This window comes from Moschus berezovskii, chromosome 14, assembly GCF_049115385.1.
Source record: "Moschus berezovskii isolate FMDL1 chromosome 14, NW_MosBer_1.0, whole genome shotgun sequence".
Classification (NCBI taxonomy): domain Eukaryota; kingdom Metazoa; phylum Chordata; class Mammalia; order Artiodactyla; family Moschidae; genus Moschus; species Moschus berezovskii.
Window position 1 is genome coordinate 85620619 of NC_142473.1, and position 6033 is coordinate 85626651.

At 45.3% G+C, this 6033-nt stretch overlaps 1 non-coding gene across 1 annotated transcript; it reads left to right on the forward strand.

Annotated features, from left to right (window-relative positions):
* The first annotated feature begins 4308 nt into the window (after positions 1-4308).
* Positions 4309-4381, forward strand: TRNAV-UAC (transfer RNA valine (anticodon UAC)). Its single transcript has one exon. It is a non-coding gene; the product is annotated as a tRNA-Val (tRNA).
* The last annotated feature ends 1652 nt before the right edge of the window (positions 4382-6033 follow it).

Here is a 6033-nt window from a genome sequence, read left to right on the forward strand (position 1 = left end):
TCCTTGGGGTCGCGAAGAGTCGGACTGAGCGACTTCACTTTCCCTTTTCACTTTCATGCATTGGAGAAGGAAACGGCAACCCACTCCAGTGTCCTTGCCTGGAGAATCCCAGGGACGGCGGAGCCTGGTGGGCTGCCGTCTATGGGGTCACACAGAATCAGACACGACTGAAGCGACTTAGCAGCAGCGTGGTTAAGTATTAAAGCTACCCATGGATCTTCATGCCACTGGATCAGCACCTAGAACATGCACAGTGTCTGTGGCTGTGCATTGACAAGGTTATTTTCTGACTGTGGGCTTCTACTTCTTTTTTTAAATTAATTTTTATTGGAGTATAGTTTCTTTACAATATCGTGTTCGCTTCTACTGTACAGAAAAATGAACCAGCCATCCATGTACATATATATCCCCTCCCTTTGGGGTTTCCTTCCCATTCAAGACCTGGGACCATTTATGTTTCACCCACAAATATTCCCTGGGTGCCTCCACTGTGCCACCATAATGCCCTGTGACGGGGCATTGAGGAGGCTAAGACGAGATACGTACAAACCATTGAACTCCAGGGAAGGCGCAGACTTCAGGCAGGAAGGAGCTGAGGAGGTGGTATGTTTGACCTGAGTCTGGAGGGCATGTAGGAGCCCTGCAGAAGGATGACATGCGCCCGAATGAAGGGGGGACGAAGAGTCTTCTGGGCTGAGCGAACGTGCGGCAGCCTGGACTGAGACGTGATGCGCAGAAGGGAAGTGTCAAGAGCTGAGGCCCGAAAGGCCGGGACAGCCAGATCTTGATGCGCCGTGAAGGTCAGCTGAAGACACTGACCTTGACCTCTCAGACTGTGAGGGAGTTCTGACTGTGCACAGCCACCCCTTTTGCTAGGGATGGTTTAAACCTATTCCTGTTGGCTCATTCTTCTCACAGGAAGTCCTCTAGAGAACCCAGAGGCGAATCCAGAAATTAGAAAAGAATATGAAGATCAAAGCAGAGAGAAAACGATCACTCCCTTTGGTTGAAAAGGTAAGCGTAGCTTAAGGTGCACCATGCCCTGGGGTCAGGATGCCAACAGGAGCGGGCAGGGTCTCCACATCTTGCCCGGAGCCCCGAGGGCTGGCTGAGGCAGGTCCTCCGGGTAGACCTGTCCTCTCCCCTCAGCGCCACTTCTGTGCGCAGGAAGCAACGTGAGTGCTCGTCTCCCGAGTCAGTGATGAAAAGCGCAGTGAGTGATGGTGGTGGCCATCCCAGAACGTGACTGACACCTTGACCTTGCCACCCTCTTCCGCCCTGGGGGAGAGGCCGAGCTGAGTGCTATTCACAGACCCGACACAGGGAGGCAGTGGTGGCCCGTGGTCCACCCACACACCGCTGACCAGGGAGCTGGGGACAAAGGAGGGATGTGGATCCAGATACACAAATGCAGGAGGAAGCGGAAGGAAGTTTCTACAACAAATTTGCTGCAATTTGCTGTTAATATAAGAGACGCTCCTCCAGCAAATGCCCCTGGTCTATCGATCCGGTCCTCTGAACCTGGTGACAGCACAAGAGGAGCAGAAACCGTGTGAGCTCTTTCCCTGCTCCTGCCCGGGGCCTGCACTTAGCACTTCTAACCGCTGGCCCGAAGCTGCTATCCCAGTTTGCTTTCCCTTCCTCTCTCTGCAGGATGCTCAGGCCATCCTTCTTTCCCCATGCAGGCGTCTTGTCTGGGCCTGTGTCCATGCTGTTCTCTTCAAAAGGAGCAGCCTTTTTCTAAAGACCCCACCTCCGTTTCTGATTTAATTCTAATGTCATCAATATCATGAAGCCCCCCCTGACCACCACCACCCGAACCGGAAATCGCCCATTGTCCTCTCTCTCATTCTCTCGAGTACCTCCCAGAGCACTCTCTGCTCCTCTCTGCCACCTGCCACCATCTGCCCTATGTGGCATTTGTACTGATCATTTGTATCGATCGTGTGGGCAGAAACGCTATCCTCATGTTTCTGTGAAGCATCTTGAGCATGAACCCTGCTCACAGTCGCCTCACAGGATAAAGGAGGTTAAATCTGACCAGAGGACTGTCCAGGGATGCTCCTGCTTGTCAGGTAAGCTTTGGTTTTCTAATCTACAGAAGGCTTAAGATAGAGGGCTAGATGAACTGGGAACTGACTAACTAAATTATGGTATATCTATGCTATGGAAAAGTACAAAGTTTTTAAAATGGAGTCTGTTAGACTTATGCCATCCTAATGTCCTTAAACCATGGCAACAGTCTGCTTCTAAATTGGAAAATTAAAATCAATAGCTGGAAATCAGAGTCAGGGCTATGGGAAATCCAAGATGGCTGCTTGGCTTTTCCCAGCTCCCTGATAAACCTCATTTTTTATTTGATGGGTTAAAGCCTCCCTGGCTACAGGGCCTCCATAATGAAAAATCACGGAATATTAAGTTTTGTAAATTGTTAAATTAAGTTTCTAGTTTTGTTAATGTCTAGTGGTTACTGCGGAGAAGGCAATGGCAAGCCACTCCAGTACTCTTGCCTAGAAAATCCCATGGACGGAGGAGCCTGGTAGGCTGCAGTCCATGGGGTCGCTACGAGTCAGATATGACTGAGCGACTTCACTTTCACTTTTCACTTTCACACATTGGAGAAGGAAATGGCAACCCACTCCAGTGTTCTTGCCTGGAGAATCCCAGCGACGGGGGAGCCTGGTGGGCTGCCATCTATGGGGTCACACAGAGTCGGACACGACTGAAGTGACTTAGCAGCAGCAGCAGCAGGAGCAGCAGCAGTGTTTACTGACTCACTGCTGAGACAGTTTCTTGTTACGTGATACTGCTAAAAGATTTAATTAAGTTATTAAAAAGGACACTCTAGGTTAGTTTCTAAGGCTTATCTCAGTAACCAATCTTCAGATAAAGGTCAAGTGCTCCATAATGTACAACCAGGGGATTAACACCAGACTATAATCATTTAACGAATGAAATCAGGTGACTTGGGGTATACCAGTCTTTATCTAATGAAAGTTCTTGACTTATAATTCTTATTTTACTAATAACTGCTAGCTATGGCTATATTATTTTCTATGTCACTTGTTTCACTGAACCTGTGATATAATGCTGAACTGACAGTTCCATATGAGATCAATAATTATAATAATGTGACTCTGGGTATGGAAAAAAGCAACAAGAGGAAATATTTTCCTGGATCAGGAGGCTAGTAAGACAGTGGTCCAGAGACTTTTGCTACTTGCAAGGCCTGGTCCAATTTTCGCACACTGAGTGGCCCATCACTTCCCTAGACCTGGGAATGAGCCTTCCCAGCATCGCGGGACACAATGGCCATGAAATGGTGTCACATGGCCAGATATGTGGCTATGAAGGGACCCTGCTGACTGGAAGTTGGTACTTGCCAGCTGCCTCTACAAAGATTACATCATGACCATTGCAAGCTGCTGACCTTCAACACCCCCTGAAAGAAGTTCAGGGTGAAAATCAGGAATGAGGCACTCTATGCTCTGAGAAAAAAAAAAAAAAAAACTGGCAGAACAGGCCTTCAGATAGTTAGATCTTTTCAGAAAAAGATTTTATGAGTTCCAATTCTTGCATCTTCTCATACCGAGAAAAACACTGACGTCATTAATGGTGAAATCTGCTTTGGCTATTTAAAAAAAAAAAATTTTTTTTTTTTACAATTAAAAGTCAAAATAGAGTAGCTATGGTTCAGACATCCTGGGAAATAACTATTTCCCAGATATCGTGAAAAATTATATTATGGGTGTGCTTTCAGATTAGACGCTGTGAACTAATGTAGAACTTAATCTTCTGTACTTTGCTTGTTGTTCATAAAACCAAAGTTACTCCATTTTAAGATAAGGTTGTTTTTAAGTAAAGATTCCTAAAATTGTTTTTGAAAAAATTAAATAAATAAATAAATAAAACCTAAAAAAAAATAAAATAAAATGAATGAGAAAGTCTGTATGTGCTAGCAGGGAAAGGTGTTCAAGACTTATATTTTTTTTTTTAAAGGCAAAAATAAAAGGCAAACCACAAGATAACTGAATGATTTCATTTATTTAAGAGAGAAAACAACATTTTGTACAAACATATAATCTTACATGCATAGAACAACTCTGGAGGAATATACAAGAAATCCTAACAGTAGACAAAGCAGAGGAAAAGAAATAGGGTGATAAAGAAGAAACACCTTTTCTTTGCAATTTAAATCCGAGGATATTTTTACTTTTGCAATTGATTAATTCATTCAGTAAATACTTGTTTAAGGCACTGTTCTAAGCACTGGAGTACCTAGAGATTATAAAAGGACCTTTAGGAACATCCCTGGTGGTCCAGTGGTTAGGACTCTGTGCTTACACTGTAGGGGTCACAGGTTCAATCCCTGGTCAGGGAACTAAAATCCTTCATGCTCCGTGGTGTGGCAAAAATAATAATAATAACAAAGAAACTTTAACCTTTCTGTTAGTATAATCATTCAGTTCAGTTCAGTTCAGTCGCTCAGTCGTGTCCGACTCTCTGTGACCCCATGAATCACAGCACGCCAGGCCTCCCTGTCCATCACCAACTCCCGGAGTTCACTCAAACTCATGTTCACAGAGTCGGTGATGGATGGTAAACCAGCCATCTCATTCTCTGTCGTCCTCTTCTCCTCCCGCCCCCAACCTTTCCCAGCATCAGAGTCTTTTCCAGTGAGTCAACTCATCGCATGAGGTGGCCAAAGTATTGGAGTTTCAGCTTTAGCATCAGTCCTTCCAATGAAGACCCAGGATTGATCTCCTTTAGAATGGACTGGTTGGATCTCCTTGCAGTACAAGGGACTATAATCATTAAACTAGCTTAATTTCAAGGTGGGGTGAGGTTTTCCACCTTGTCCCACGTGCTGAAAACAGTGATAAATGTGGGCAAACAATGTGAGTGAAACCTTCTCAGGCATTAAACACAACGGGCAGCACAGACTGTCACCCTAGAGAGGGGAGCCCAGCGCTCCTTTCAGATGCTCACACCTCCGTGCTTTGGTGCAGGGGGGTGGGGCCCCAAAACAGCCACAGTCTCACCATGCTAAGAGTTGCTTCCGGGCAGCTAAAGCAATTAGAATGTGTGGGGTCACATAGCTATGCTGGGGGAGTAGCCCACACATCGTGTGGGGACACATGGAGGGTTCCTGGTGGTGGACTGGGCTGTGTATGCGCAGGGCTAGACTCTACAAGGCTGAGCAAAGACTGATGACAAGCTCAGAGCTCAGTGGGAAGAAACTTGCTGAAACCTCAGGCATTCAGTGAAGATCCAAAAGGAAAAGAAGCCAGCCTTGGAAATAAGGATCCTGCCCTAGAGTGAAGTTCACAGACAACACATTGCTGTTGTTCCGTCGCTAAGCCGTGTCTGACTCTTTGCGCCTCATGGACTACAGCAGAGCAGGCTCCTCTGTCCTCCACTGTCTTCCATGGCTTGCTCACATTCATGTCCATAGAGTCAGTGGCACCATCCAACCCCCTTCTCCTTTTCCCTCCAGTCTTTCCCAGCATCAAGGGCTTTTCCAATGAGTTGGTTCTTCGTATCAGGTGGCCAAACACTGGAGCTTCAGCTCAGCAACAATCCTTCCAATGAATATTCAGGGTTGATTTCCTTTAGGATAACATAGACCCACCATATAAAAGAATAAAATCAAGACTGGCAGGACCAAAGAAATTTACTAGCAGCTCAACTAACTTTTAGAACAAAAATCAACATCCATTAAGACATGACATGACAAACTCAATATAATGTCTCATCCAAAGTGGTCAGTATACAATAAAAAACTTACAGCATAAATGTGAACCATAAACAAGCAGGATGGGGGAGCAATCTATTCAAAGAGACCTTAAAATGATCCAGATGCTGAAATTAGCAGGCAAGCACTTTAAAGCAGCTGGTATAAATATGTCCAAGGACTTAAGGGAAAAGATGGTCATAATGGGTGGAATGCTAGGAATCACAGTGGAAGAATTTTAAAATGTTAAAAATGGAAACTGTAGGAAAGAAAAGTACAGTTCAGTACCTGGAAATTTA